Source organism: Saccopteryx bilineata, chromosome 3, assembly GCF_036850765.1.
Source record: "Saccopteryx bilineata isolate mSacBil1 chromosome 3, mSacBil1_pri_phased_curated, whole genome shotgun sequence".
Classification (NCBI taxonomy): Eukaryota; Metazoa; Chordata; class Mammalia; order Chiroptera; family Emballonuridae; genus Saccopteryx; species Saccopteryx bilineata.
This window is the reverse complement of record NC_089492.1, coordinates 139,717,664-139,731,853: the sequence shown is the minus strand read 5'-3', so window position 1 is coordinate 139,731,853 and position 14,190 is coordinate 139,717,664. Positions and strand designations below refer to the sequence as shown.

The 14,190-nt window shown below is 38.0% G+C and overlaps 1 pseudogene; it reads left to right on the top strand.

Moving 5' to 3' along the window:
- The window catches only part of LOC136329896 (prothymosin alpha-like), a 75,043-nt pseudogene extending 64,922 nt beyond the window's left edge, over positions 1–10,121 (top strand).
- The last annotated feature ends 4,069 nt before the right edge of the window (positions 10,122–14,190 follow it).

The following is a 14,190-nucleotide window of genomic DNA, read 5'->3' as shown; positions in this document are numbered from 1 at the left end:
GTCAACTGGGAATGCTGAGGTTGCCAGTTCAAAGTCCTAGGCTTGTCTGGTCAAGCTACAAATGACAAGCAAGCAATAAACAACTAAAGTGAAACAACTATGAGTTGATACTTCTCACAACCCCAAACCCAACTTGTAAAATAAAAAAATAAAATCTTTAAAAAAATCAAATAACTAAATAAATAGAGAATTATTCCATGTTCATGCATTAAAAAAGTCTCAATATTGTTAAGATCTCAGTTCTAACCAACTTGATCTATAGATTTAATGCCATCCCAATCAAAATCCCAGCAACATATATTAACTAGGAAGAACCAAGCAGGAGGCTGACACTACTTACTGTTATGTACAGTAATCAGTACATTGTGGTATTGGTGAAATAATACAAAAATAGATTAATGGAATTTAGACAGCTCAAAAATAGACTCATTTAAATATAACCAACTGAACTTTTACAAAGGAGCAAAAGAAATACAATGGAACAAAGATAATTGTTTCAACAAATAGTGCTGGGATAACTGAACATCTCCATAAAAAGATCTAGATAGAGACTTTACATTTTTCACAAAAATTAATGCAAAATGGGTGATAGACCTAAATGTAAAACACAAAAAACTGAGGAGATAACATCGAAGAAAACTAAACGCCCTTTACTACAGTAATGGCTTTGTAGATACAATACCAAAGACATGGTCAATGAAAGAAATAATTGATAAGCTAGACTTATTAAAATTAAATATCTGCTTCTTGGAAAGCAATGCTAAGAGAATGAGAAGAGAAGCTACAGACTAGGAAAACTGTTTGTAAAAGATATATTATATGGCAAAGGACTGTTACCCAAAACATAAAAAATACTTAAAACTCAAACTTAAGAAAACAATCTGACCCTGGTCAGTTTGCTCAGCAGTAGAGCATCAGCCCAGCATGTGGAAGCCCTGGGTTTGATTCCCGATCAGGGCACACAGGAGAAGCAACCATCTCCTTCTCCATCCCTACCCCTATATCTCTCTCTCCCTCCCCACCCACAGCCATGGCTCAAATGGTTTGAGCAAAGGTTGGCCCAGGGTATTGAGGATGGCTCCATGACCTCAGCCTCAGGTGCTAAAAATAGCTTGGTTGATGAGCAATGGAGCTGTGGCATAGCCAGGCAGAATATCGACTGGTAGGGGCTTGCTGGGTGGATCCCAGTAAGGGCAAATGCAGAAGTTTATCTCTGCTTTCCTGCCTCTCACTTAATAAAATATATATATAAAACAATCTGATTTTAAAATGGGCCAAAGACCTTAACAGATAACTTACCAAAGAAGATATAATTAAGACAAATATGCAAATGATGAGATGCTCCACATTATATAACATTAGGGAAATTCAAATTAAAGCAATAATAAGACACCATTACACATTTATTAGACTAGCCAAAATCCAGAATTCTGACTACAACAAATGCTATCACTGATGTGTATCAACAAAACTCTCATTCATTGCTGATAGGAACACAAAATGGCACAACCATTATAGAAGACATTGTGGCAGTTTCTTACAAAACTAAATATATGTGTTCTATACTCTATCCAGCAATCAAGCATGCTTCTAGGAATTTACTGAAGAATTTGAAAAGTTTTGTCTACCTAAAACCTGCACACAGATGTTCACAGCATCTTTATTCATAATTGCAAAAAGTTGCAATCAACCAAAATTTCCTTTAGATGATGAATTGATAAATAAAGTGTGGTATATCTAGACAATTATTCAGCACTTAAAAAAAAAGAAAAAGATCTATGTATCAGTCTATAAAAAGACATGAAAGAACTTTAAATTTGCCTCTGTTTTCTCACACATAAACGGAGATAAAATATTTTCTGTCTCATATTTGTTGTGAGGATTAAAAAAGATCACGTATGTGATATTCTTAGTCTGGAAATTCATCAATAATTAGCTATTACTATTGGATATGCAGAATATAATAAAAAGGCATTTGATAAAATGTAAGATGCATTCCTGACTTTTAAAGTAATAAACTAGAAATAAAAGAATAAACTAGAAATATCAGAACATAATAAAGACTATGTATATTTGAAATCTTAATAATTATACTTAGAAATAAAGTGCCAAAAAAAGGAAACTCTAATACACTCAAAAATAAAACAAAGGTTCCTGACCAGGTGGTGGCACAGTGAATGGAGCGTCAGAATGGGATGTGGAGGACCCAGGTTCGAGATCCCGAGGTCGCCAGCTTGAGCGTGGACTCATCTGGTTTGAGCAAAGCTCACCGGCTTAGACCCAAGGTCACTGGCTTGAGCAAGGGGTTACTTGGTCTGCTGAAGGCCCACAGTCAAAGCACACATGAGAAAGCAATCAATGAACAAATAAGGTGTTGCAATGAAAAACTGATGATTGATGCTTCTCATCTCTCTTCGTTCCTGTCTGTCACTATCTATCCCTCTCTCTGACTCTCTCTCTGTCTCTGTAAAATAAGTAAATAAATAAAATCAATTAATAAAATTTAAAAAATAATAAAAATAAATAAAACAAAGGTGACCTTCATTATCCAGAGTTAGCTAAATTACAATGTTAAAGACATATTACTTCAGATTGCTAAATGTGCCCAAGACTTCTTCTACCAGCTACAAAGAGTTTGGGTCTAGCTCCATTGTTTACAGGAAGAGTCCACATATAATCACCCTCACTTCTGACACAAGCTGCATGTTCAGAAGGTTCCCAAACTATAATTTACTAGAAGGATTCACTAAACTCACTGAAAAGTATTATATCCATAATTTTGTTTAATTTCAGGGAAAGTAAACTAATTAAAATCCGACACACATACACAAAAATAGTCTCATAGGGTACAGTCTGGTGGGTTCTAAATAGAAAGCTTTATTATTTATTTTTTATTTTTTTGTATTTTTCTGAAGTTGGAAACGGGGAGGCAGTCAGACAGACTCCCGCATGCGCCTGACTGGGATCCACCCGGCACACCCACCAGGCGGCGATGCACTGTTGCAACCAGAGCCATTCTAGCACCTGAGACAGAGGCCATGGAGCCATCCTCAGCGCCCGGGCCAACTTTGCTCCAATGGAGCCTCGGCTGCAGGAGGGGAAGAGAGAGACATAGAGGAAGGAGAGGGGGAGGGGTAGAGAAGCAGATGGGCGCTTCTCCTGTGTGCCCTGGCCAGAAATCGAACCCGGGACTCCCGCACGCCAGGCCGACGCTCTACCACTGAGCCAACTGGCCAGGGCCAAAAGCTTTTTTAATCCTAATGATGTATTACCCTTTGCTCATATACGTGCGATGATACCCCTGGAGTATTCCCAGTTCTGGAAGCACGTCTACCTTTGCATCCAAAGTTTTTACTGGGGTTTCATTATCTAGGCATGATTAATTGATTAATTGACTATGTTGTTGAACTCAGTCTTTATCTCTCCCACCCAAAGATCAGACTGATGTCAAATGGACCATAAGGCTTACTATAAACAACAGTTTTATCACCAAGGAAATTCTAGGAATTTAAAAGTTGCCTCTCAGGCTCTGGCCAAGTAGCTCAGTGAATAGAGCAGGGGTCAGGAACCTATGGCTTGCGAGCCAGATGTGGCTCTTTTGATGGCTGCATCTGGCTCGCAGACAAATCTTTAATAAAAAAAATAATAACGTTAAAAATATAAAACATTCTCATGTATTACAATCTATTCATTTCCCACCACTCATGTTCATGGTTGCAGGTGGCTAGAGCCAATCACAGCTGTCCTCTGAGACAACACCAAATTTTTATTGGATAATGCATAACGTACACGGGTCATTGTATGGCTCTCATGGAATTACATTTTAAAATATTTGGCGTTCATGGCTCTCTCAGCCAAAATGGTTCCCGGCCCCTGGGATAGAGCATTATCCTGGTGTGCTGAGAGCAGCAGTTTGACCCTTGTCAGAGCACTATGAGAAGCAATCAATGAGTGCACAACTAAATGGAACAAGGAAGTAGAACTAGTTAATGCATCTCTCTATCTCTTCCTTCCCCCTTTCTCTGTCTCAACTCAGTAGAAAAAATTTTTTTTTAATTGGATGAAAGTCAGATCTCAGGTGGGTGGTTTATTGGATAAAGAATCCACCCCACAAACCGGCGGTCACAGGTTTGATCCCAGTCAGGGCACATAGGAGAAGCAATCAATGAGTGTACAACTAAATGGAACAACTAAGTGAAACAATGAGTTGATGCTTCTCTTTCCCACTATCTCTTTTTCTCCCTATCCCCCCCCACCCTCTACTGTCTCTCTTTATCTTTTTCTTCTTAAAGAAAAATCTTTCTAAAAGTCATATCTCTCTTTAGGCAAAGCCTCATTCTTTACCACACATATATTTGCTGTTAATTTTGTTCTGGACATTTTAATCAATGTAATTACTGAGGTATATTTTAAAATATCCATTTGGGGGAAAAATAAATAAATTTATTATTCATACATGGCATTATTTTTTTACCTTAAAGTCCTAATGGAGTCAGTAGTAAAATTCAATCTATTTTTTGGATTCAGTTACAAGATGTTATGATAAGTACCTGGCTCAAAGCACAACAAAAACAAAACAAACAAACATAAAACCTTGTTAAAGTTATTATACCATTTTTGATAAACATATATGTATATTAAGCTGGGGAAAGCTGACATCTTCATATCCATGCTCTATGCTACGTTACTTCATCAGTTATCATATACATGATAATATTATCAAGCCTAAGGACTATTTTTCTCTTAATTTACAATATATATTTTGGTGAGTATTCAAATGATTATTTTAATTTGTTGTAATTAAATTTGTAATAAGTTTTCTGAGTATAACTTATCATTAAATTCCTTGGAAAGAGAAAAACTTACATAGATATAATGTGCACTCTACTTTTTCCTTTGTCTGCTTTGAAGATTTTTCTCTTTATCCCTTGTTTTAAACGATTTGTTACTATGTGACCTGGGGTAGCTTTGTTCAGTTTCTTATACTTGAGGTTCATTAAGCTTCTTAGGTATGTACCTTTCAGTTGTTCTTTCCTCAAATTTGAAATATTTCCAACCATTCTTTATTCAAATACTTTTTCTATCCCCTCTTTTTTCCTTTTCAGGACCTTCAATTACTTGTATATTAAGTTGTCTGAAGTTGTCTATGGGCAAACTGATGCTTTGTTCATTTTTTTCACTAAGTTATAGGGTGGTGCTGGAGGAAGATTTAACAAAATTATCCTAAAATTTATTTTAAAAATAAATAAAATACAAAAAATATTGAGAAGAGAAAGGGAAATAAGAGAGTTTACTCCCCCCCAAAATAAAAATCAATGAAGTAGAACAGAAAGCTCAGAAACAATCCCATATACAGTAATACTTTAATATAGTACAAGGCTAATATGTCATCAGTAGGTAAAGAATAAATTATTCCATGAATGACAATAAAGTGAATAGTTAATAATAATAAAAGTATTATTGATACACCTCAAATCACTAAGCAAAATAAACTCCAGAATAAACTAGGTAGTTAAATTCAAAGTAAAATATAAAAATACTGGTAGAAAATTTAGATGATTGTCAGTATAGTAGAGAAGTGTAAAACATGTAAATAATAAGGAATATGTTAATATATTTGAAAACATTAAATAGTATTTATTCCACCTGGAAGAATATGTAAATAAAAAGGATAAACTGGAGAAATTATAATATACAAATTTAAAAAGAATAAATTCCTATAATAAAAGAAGACTCATAAATCAATAATAAAATTATTGAAAATTCAATGTTAAAAGGGAGCAGTGTACATTTTTGTTGTGGCACTTTAGTTGTTGATAAACTGCTTTCTCATATGTGCCTTGACCATGGGCCTTCAGCAGACTGAGTAACCCCTTGCTCAAGCCAGCGACCTTGGGTCCAAGCTGATGAGCTTTGCTCAAATCAGATGAGCCTGCACTCAAGCTGGCGACCTTGGGGTCTCAAACCTGGGTCCTCAGCATCCCAGTCTGATGCTCTATCCACTGTGCCACTGCCTGGTCAGGCAATTTTTAACAATGTATAAAACTAAAAATGTTTAATAAACGTATAAATATTTATTGTACTAGTAATACAAAATCAAAATTTTGAACCAAAAAATACATTATCATTATGACCTCAAAATTTGTAAAGCTTAAAAAATATTCCAAGGGTGGTGAAGGTAGTGGGAAAAGGCATTCCTACGATGCTGATAAAGCTAACATTTTTAAATTTTGTGATAGTTAGTTAGCAATGTATTTATGAAGAACTTTAATGTTGTATCATTAAGCAAATTAAAATCACTTTATGAAAGCCTATTTAAGAAACAAAACTCACTCACAGTTCAAACAAAAAGAGAATTACAAATTCATGTATTATCTAATACAACAATTTAATAAGTGGCTCTTTCCAGATTGTGAAAGTACGGCTTACTTTTTAATGAAACAATGTTACTTATATCATCATAAAATAATTCAAAAATAATTCAACACTTGTTACTCATTAATCTATTGTTTATTCTCATTACAGTGCCGGCCCTCCTCTGAGATGGTGATGGGGGCGCTCTCTACTAAAAGACACTGAAATAAAATAGACATAGTACCCCCCTCCACTGAATATTGGCTTCCACTCTGGAATGGAAAAGCTCTCTAAAGAATTCTGAGGCCAAAATAATTTCTCTCTCTTTCTCTCTCTCTCTCTAAGCCTGTCACTGTGAAGTTTAATCCTTCTGCTGATAGACAATTTCAGTACTAACTTTTTAAAGTTGGACAGAGGCTGAGGATAGAATTATTTTCTGTGGACATATGTTCCTCATTATGTCAGTCCCTTTATAGCTACTGCTTCAGGATGACCTTGGAAGGAGACACCCTGCAGAGCCCGCAGCTGGGGAGTGCTCACTTCAGCACTGGGTGCTGCCATGCACAGTGTGGAAGCAGTTATTCTATTTCTCAGGTGTGGTGCGGCACCATCTCTGCACCTATACAGCGAGTAGAGATGCATGTTTGTGCATAAACCCTTCAAGGTTATGTTTGTGCATAAACCACTGCAGAAAAGTGTATCAGGTTCGTTGTGGTTCTCAAAAGTACTCAGGTTAAATGCTCAAAAACGAACCACTGAATGCTCACTAAACAACTGCTAATGACTAAATGGAGAATGAACAAAGGACTACAATCTCTTTTGCCTGGTGTCTATTTCAGAGTTTTGTATTTTCATTTCCTTCAGCATCACCTGGGGTGATTTTTTTAAGGTAAAGTTTCCCAGATTCACCCACAAAACTATACCTGTAACTGGTCTGCAGGGTGGCCTGCCAGGGCCCCCAGAGACAGCTGTGTAAGCTGTTCACTGGACAGTGTGCTCAGGCATAGAGGCAAGTGCAGTTGGAAGTTCAGCCTGGGCTTTAGGGAACGCTTTATTCCTAATTCACACAAATGTGTGCCTAATGGCTTAGCCACCAAGGCCCAGGGAAGCGTCTTCTTATAGGTAATACCTTTTCTATTTATACAAAGAAGCAGTATAAACTCTGTATCCCTGGGTCTATGCCATCAGGATTTTGTTTAGCGTTCCCCAGGTAAAACCAACAAACAGTTACGGTTAAAAACACAGGGAGGGCAAATCAACAATTGTTAGAGCTGAGTTCAAATTCTTCCTGCAGAACCTGGTTTCTAACATCTTCCTGCTTGCTTTCATTAGTTCTGCGGAGTAATTCCTAAGTCTAACCTCCGCCTGCACTACACCCTCACTCTCACATATATCAATACTTCATCCCTGACCTCGGTCACTTTCTTTCTATAACCTACAGTTCTATAGTTTGTATAGTAGTCAAGTTGAGCGTTTTGCGTATCATATTACACAGTACCGCTGGCAGGAATCTGGACTGCCAAGTGTCATGTGAGTTGATATCAGGAGGACTCTGGCTTCCCTCCAGCCCCACACTTGTCACTTGGGAATGCTAGATAGACTGGGAGGGTAATGGATAAAGAATCTGCTGCCAAATGGCCTTGAAAAAGTATTTTGTATTTGCCCATTACACTTAGAAATGATTCAGTTCAGTCCAACTAAATGTAACGTATGCTTGATGGTCTTCTATGTGTTAAGAAATCAGAATAATAAAAATAGGGTAAGATATAGCTCTTACCACCAAAATCTGTACAATCTCGAGGAGCTACAGAGGAAATAAAAGACACGGGAGACCCTCTGGGTGCTGCACTCAGTTCCTCATTACTGTATCTGGGAAGGCTAACAAAAGATATAAATATTAAAAGCCTGGAGAAATATGCACCAGATGTTAGATAAACATGTAAAAGGAAATCATCACAGAAAACAATCCAGAAAGAGGGAGGAAAGATAGAGAAAACTGACCTTTGATGTCTCAACAGGTGAAGCTCTGCGGGAAAGTATAGAAACAGGATGCATTGTGGTGGTGTATGTACTGGTCACAGTGTGTTTTCAAAATTCATTTTAATAAAAGTGAAAGAAAGAGAGAAAAGTAACAAAATTATCCTTTCATCAGATATGAGCATGCCAAATGTGTTTCTTCCAACAGTGGGACTTGAACTTGAGTTAAAAGCTGTATGTATCAAGCTCAGGGAACAGATCACTAAGCAGGTTCCTACATGCATCCATGTATGCTTGAAGATGGCGTGTGTTTACCTGAAAAACTCAGCAATTGGACTTTGCCCAAGGATAAGGAGATGATCTAGAACTTGTTTGTAAACTTATGCTCACATTCCAGGATTTTGCTTGAAACCATGTGGGAAAAAGGAAAACAAAAATACATTCCTAAGTTAGAAGTTAACAAAAGTAAGAACTGAATATATCACGACTGAATTCAAGATGGAAATATCGTAGTTTAAAAATAAATCTAAACACAAGCAGAACCTACATAGGATTATTAAACAGGGTGAATCAGAGAAATGAAACATTATCCTATAGCCGAAAGGGAAAATAATACCCCTTAAGAAATTTTATATGGGAAACAGAAGATAAAGACTACAATGGGGTAGATTATATACTCACCAAAGTAGCAAAAATTAAAAAGATTGACAAAACCAAGTGTTAGTGAGAATGTGGCACAACCAGAACTTTCCTGCATTATTAAGGAGAATGTAAAATAGTATGGCCACTTTGACAACAGTCTAGCAGTTTCATATAATTTTAAACATATATTTGCCATATGACTCAGCAATTCTACTCCTACATTTTTTAAGCCAGAAAAATGAGACCATATTTGTGCAAAAAGGTTTTCAAAGATTGTTTATGGTAGTTTCTTCATAATAACCAAAAACTGAAATCAACCCAAATATCTATCAATAGGTTAATAGATGTGTGTGTGTTGTAATTATACATTGGGAAACTAACCAGCAATAAATAGGTGCAAACAGCTAAAAAAAATAGTGAATGAATTTGGCAAACAGTACAGTGAAGCCTTATAAAACCAGTTTATGCTGCATGGCTCAATTTGTATTAATTTCTCCATCAGCAACACTAATCTGTGATGACAGGAAATGAGAATAAAAATTGTATGTGAGGCAAGGCAGAAATTGACTAGGAAAAGCTAACAGGAAACCTTTTAGGTCGATGATAAGACTTTAATAAAAATTTAATGAATGGCTTTTTTAAGACCTGTGCATTTCATTTTATGCAGGAAACAGCCCCACTGGCTGCTCTGAAAGCCGTCTTTGCATTGTGCCCGAGTCCGGCTTTCCTGTGGCCACCTCCATTGCCATGGGCTCTGGCCACTTTTCACCAGAGTCCAACTGTCGCTTTAAAAAAAAAATCCGCTGCATCGGATCACCCACATGCCCCACCGTGTCAGACGTGGCCGTGGACGTCCGCTCCAAGATCACCACCAAGGACTTAAAGGAGACGAAGGAAGTTTTTGAGGAGGCAGAGAATGGAAGGATCGCACCTGCCAATGAGGGAAATGGGAGGCAGGAGGCTAACGGTGAGGTAGATGAAGAAGAGGGAGAAGGAGAGCAGAAGGAGAGGAGGAACAGGAAGGTAAGGTGAGGAAGGGGATGGAGATGAAGATGAGGAGGCTGCGGCAGCCACAGGCACACGGGCAGCCGAAGGTGTTTGAGGATGATGATATCGACTCCAAGGAGAACACCGATGAGTATGACTAGACAGCAAATAATAAAAACTTAAACTTAAAAGAAAAAGAAAAAGACCACTATGACCTATTCCACTTCCTGTCTCAGAATCTAAATGTGGTCACCTTCCAGGAGAGGGCCCGCCCGCCGCGCAGCGCCAGGGCCAGGTGACCGGCGCTTGCCACCACCCAACCGAAACCACAGCGTGAATTAGCGACAGGGGAGGAAGAAAGAACAAACCTCCCAAAGCCCTACTTTTTTCTTTAAAATACTTTATAAAGGAAATCTTGTTTGTATTTTAAATTTACATTTTATAGTCCTATACATAAAACTATATGGGTCAGCCCTTTCTAATGATCTCGGGATGACCAAACCAGCCTTGGCCTACTTTTGTCTTTCCTCGTGATGTGACGATGTTCATGATAATCTCAAAGGAGAAAAAAAAGGAAAAACCTTGTTTAAAAAAAAACCAAAAATCTTATTTGGACCATTCCAGTAACTTTTATTGTGTATGAACTTAGACCTCCTAGAAGTAGTTGCTTTGAATGGGGTGGTTAAAAAGGCCAAAGATAGAGGTTTCTTTTTCTTTTTAAAAAAAATTTTTTGTCTGAGTTGCTATGTATTTATTTATTAATTTATTTGGCCTGTTTGATGTATGTGTGAAACAATGTTGTCCAACAATAAACTGGAATTTTATTTTGTTGAGTTGGGCTAACAACTACCAAAATAAATAAATAAATAAATAAATAAATAAATAAATAAGACAAAAAGAAAGAAAAGAAGAAACATAGGGGAAAAAACCCAGGAAACAAATATTGAATTATACTTCACCTTCTAGTCAGTTTTATGCATACTGTTATGTTTAAAAAGAAGTGATATAATAGCTATCTATTCCTCTTTAACAAATAACTGCAAAATGTTGCACCTTAAAGTAACAAAGATTTACTATATTATAGTTTTTATGGGTGAAGAATTTGTGAGCATCTTGGTTATGTGGTTCTGGCTCAGGTTCTTTCAGGAAGTTGCAGTGGAAGTAACAGGAGAATCTGTAGCCGGTCACCTGAAGGCTGGCCTGACACTGGAGCATCCTCTTGCAAGCTCCCTCACATGGCTGTGGACAGGAGGCCTTGGTTCCTTATCAAACAAGAGTTATAGTGCTACTCATAACATGATAGCTGGCTTCTTCTAGAACAAATAACCTAAGAAGATTGCAAGGTAGAGGGCTTGGTGGTTTTTATAATCTATCCTTCAAGTCACACACCATTACTTCTGCTATATTATTTTCTATTGGTCACATTTTTAAAAATTTATTTATTGATTTTTAGAGAGAGAGAGAGGAAGGGAAAGAGAACATCAATTTGTTGTTGTAGTTATTTATTCATTCATTGGCTGGTTTCTATACATGACCTCAGTGAGGATCAATCCCACAACTTTGGGTATCAGGTCAATGCTCTAACCAACTGAGCTACCTGGCTAGGGATTCTATTGGTCATATTTGACCAGCCCTGATAAAATATAGGAGGGGACTCTACAAAGATGAGAACATCATCTCAGAGGCTGGTTACCACAAAGTCAGTGATGCCAACAATTGATTTTAAATTGTTAAATGCACCCAAAACAGATGAATTGATAGAGGGATAGAGAGTTGAATAAATATCCTAAAAGAACATATATAGCAAAATATTAACAATGGTGGAATCTATGTGGTAGGTATATATGTGTTCACTATATAGTTCTTTCAACTTTTCTATGTGTTTGAAAAATTTTCATAATAAAGTAAAATTTGGGGAAAATCACTTTACCCTAAAAAAATATGAATAGACATGGCATCCTTTAAACAGAAAAGGTAAACTGTAAGAAGTGTTCTATCTAATTTGAGGGTAGTAATGTTGAAGGATGATTAATATAAGACATAGATGCTTTTCAGGGGGCTGAATGGAAGAAATGTTTCCACTGAGTAATTGGCCTGACACATTCTCTGAGTGGACATCCCTCTGTCCCTAAATCTCATGAAGGACAGCAAAGTACTTCTTATGTGTGTGTGGGTGGACACAAATCATGGCAGAACAAAAGCTACTTTAGAGTTGGGATTTAAAAGAAAATAGCAATGTTCTGTGTCACTGAAAAGCAACACCTGAAGACCAGTGGAGGCCCTGGCTGGTTGGCTCAGTGATAAAGCATCGGCCTGGCGCACGGAGTCCTGGGTTTGATTCCCAGTCATGGTACACAGGAGAAATGACCTTCTGTTTCCCCACCCCTCCTTACCCCTTTTCTCTCTCTCTTCCCTTCCCTCAAATGGTTTGAGTGAGTTGGTCCCAAGTGCTAAGGATGGCTCCGTGGCCTTGCCTCAGGCACTAGCATAACTCAGTAGCTGAGCAACGAAGCAGCAGCCCCAATGGGCAGACCATTGCCCAGCAGGGGCATGCTGGGCGGATGCCAGCTGGGGCACCTGCAGGAGTCAGTGTCACTGCCTCCCTGCCCCTCATTTAATAAAAAATGATAAATAATAAATAAATAAAAATAAAAGAAGACCAATATAAACAAGGACATTTCATTAGAAGCTGGTGTAGAGTAACGGCAAACACCTAAACTGGATACGAACTCACACTCCCTCCTGGATGAAGGCACAATTCAAAGGAGAAAAGGGTTAGAAGTGATATCGGGGAAGCAGGTGAGAAAAACTGGCTAGAAACATAGAAACTCATAATTAATGGTGAGTATTTTCTCTGGACATTGGGATCTTAAATACTTTTATGTGTCTTTCCAAAGGAAGAGAAATTATTTTTGTATAATTGGCATTGACAATAACTTTATTTTTAAGGACATGATCAAAAAAATTGTACAGAGAAAGAAATATACACACTTGGAAATTGCTATCAGCATTATGACAAATATAGTTCTATTTTTTTAAGGTAATATGACTCTTCCTCAAAGGATACATTTCAGAGAACTTTCTTAGTAATAAAACTGTTCATACATAAACCACAACAATGAAGTGCAACTCCAAGGTCTGTATTTCACTATGAGTGCCTAATATAAAATAAAAAAAAGTAATGTGTATAATTCCATATGATTAAACCACGTATTAATAGAGACAGACTCAAATGCATGAGCACCCGCACACAGTCTCAGAGATTGAAATGGGATAAGAAGAGCAAGCGCAGAAACTGCTCAGAAATGAGAGGCAACAGACACAGCTAAAGATAGGCTTTAGTTCTGGTTGCCTGTGCCCTGCCCTCCCCTCCTCCTCTACACAGTCTGGAGGAGAGATCTTGGGGGCAGCTGGTGAAAAGAACCGCAGGCACACAGAACAGTTCAGAACGACAGGTACAGGACAATGTGGACGCTTGAACTGCCCTCCTCTTCAATTGTTAACCACTTATATAAAACCGCATGAGTCTGGGGAGAAAGGCTATCAGAGGGGTGGGGCTCAGGCTACTTCTCAGGGGCTCAAACCAGCTCCTGGAAGCTTATCTCTCACTCCTCAAGGGAGTCAGGGGGATTTGGTTACTCTGAGCCAATACATTTCAGGGAAAGTGTAAACATCAAATTAAAAACAGCCATTGAGCCTGACCAGTCAGTGGCACAATGTATAGAGCATGGGATTGGGACCCAGAGGACCCAAGTTCAAAGCCCCGAGGACACCGGCTTTAGCGTGGGCTCATCCAATTTGAGTGTGGGGTCTCCAACTTGAGCGTGGGATCATAGACATGACCCCATGGTCGCTGGCTTGAGCCCAAAGTCATTAGTTTGAGCAAGGGGTCACTTGCTCTGCTGTAGCCCCCCAGTCAAGGCACATATGAGAAAGCAATCAATGAACAACTAAGGAGCTGCAACGAAGAATTGATGCTTCTCATCTCTCTCTCTTCCTATCTGTCCCTCTCTCTGTCTCTCTCTCTGTCTCTGTCACAAAGAAAAAAAAAACACACCCATTGAGTCCCTGTTATGGCTAGTTTATTTTGTAAATTCTGTCTGTAAAATATTTTACTTCTTTTTCTACTTGCAATTTTCTCTCTCAAGAAACCTGCCTTATCTGAGCAGGTAATGGAAGCTCAGAGGTGATCCCTTTCCTACATTACCTTAGATAAACTGCAGAGAGCAA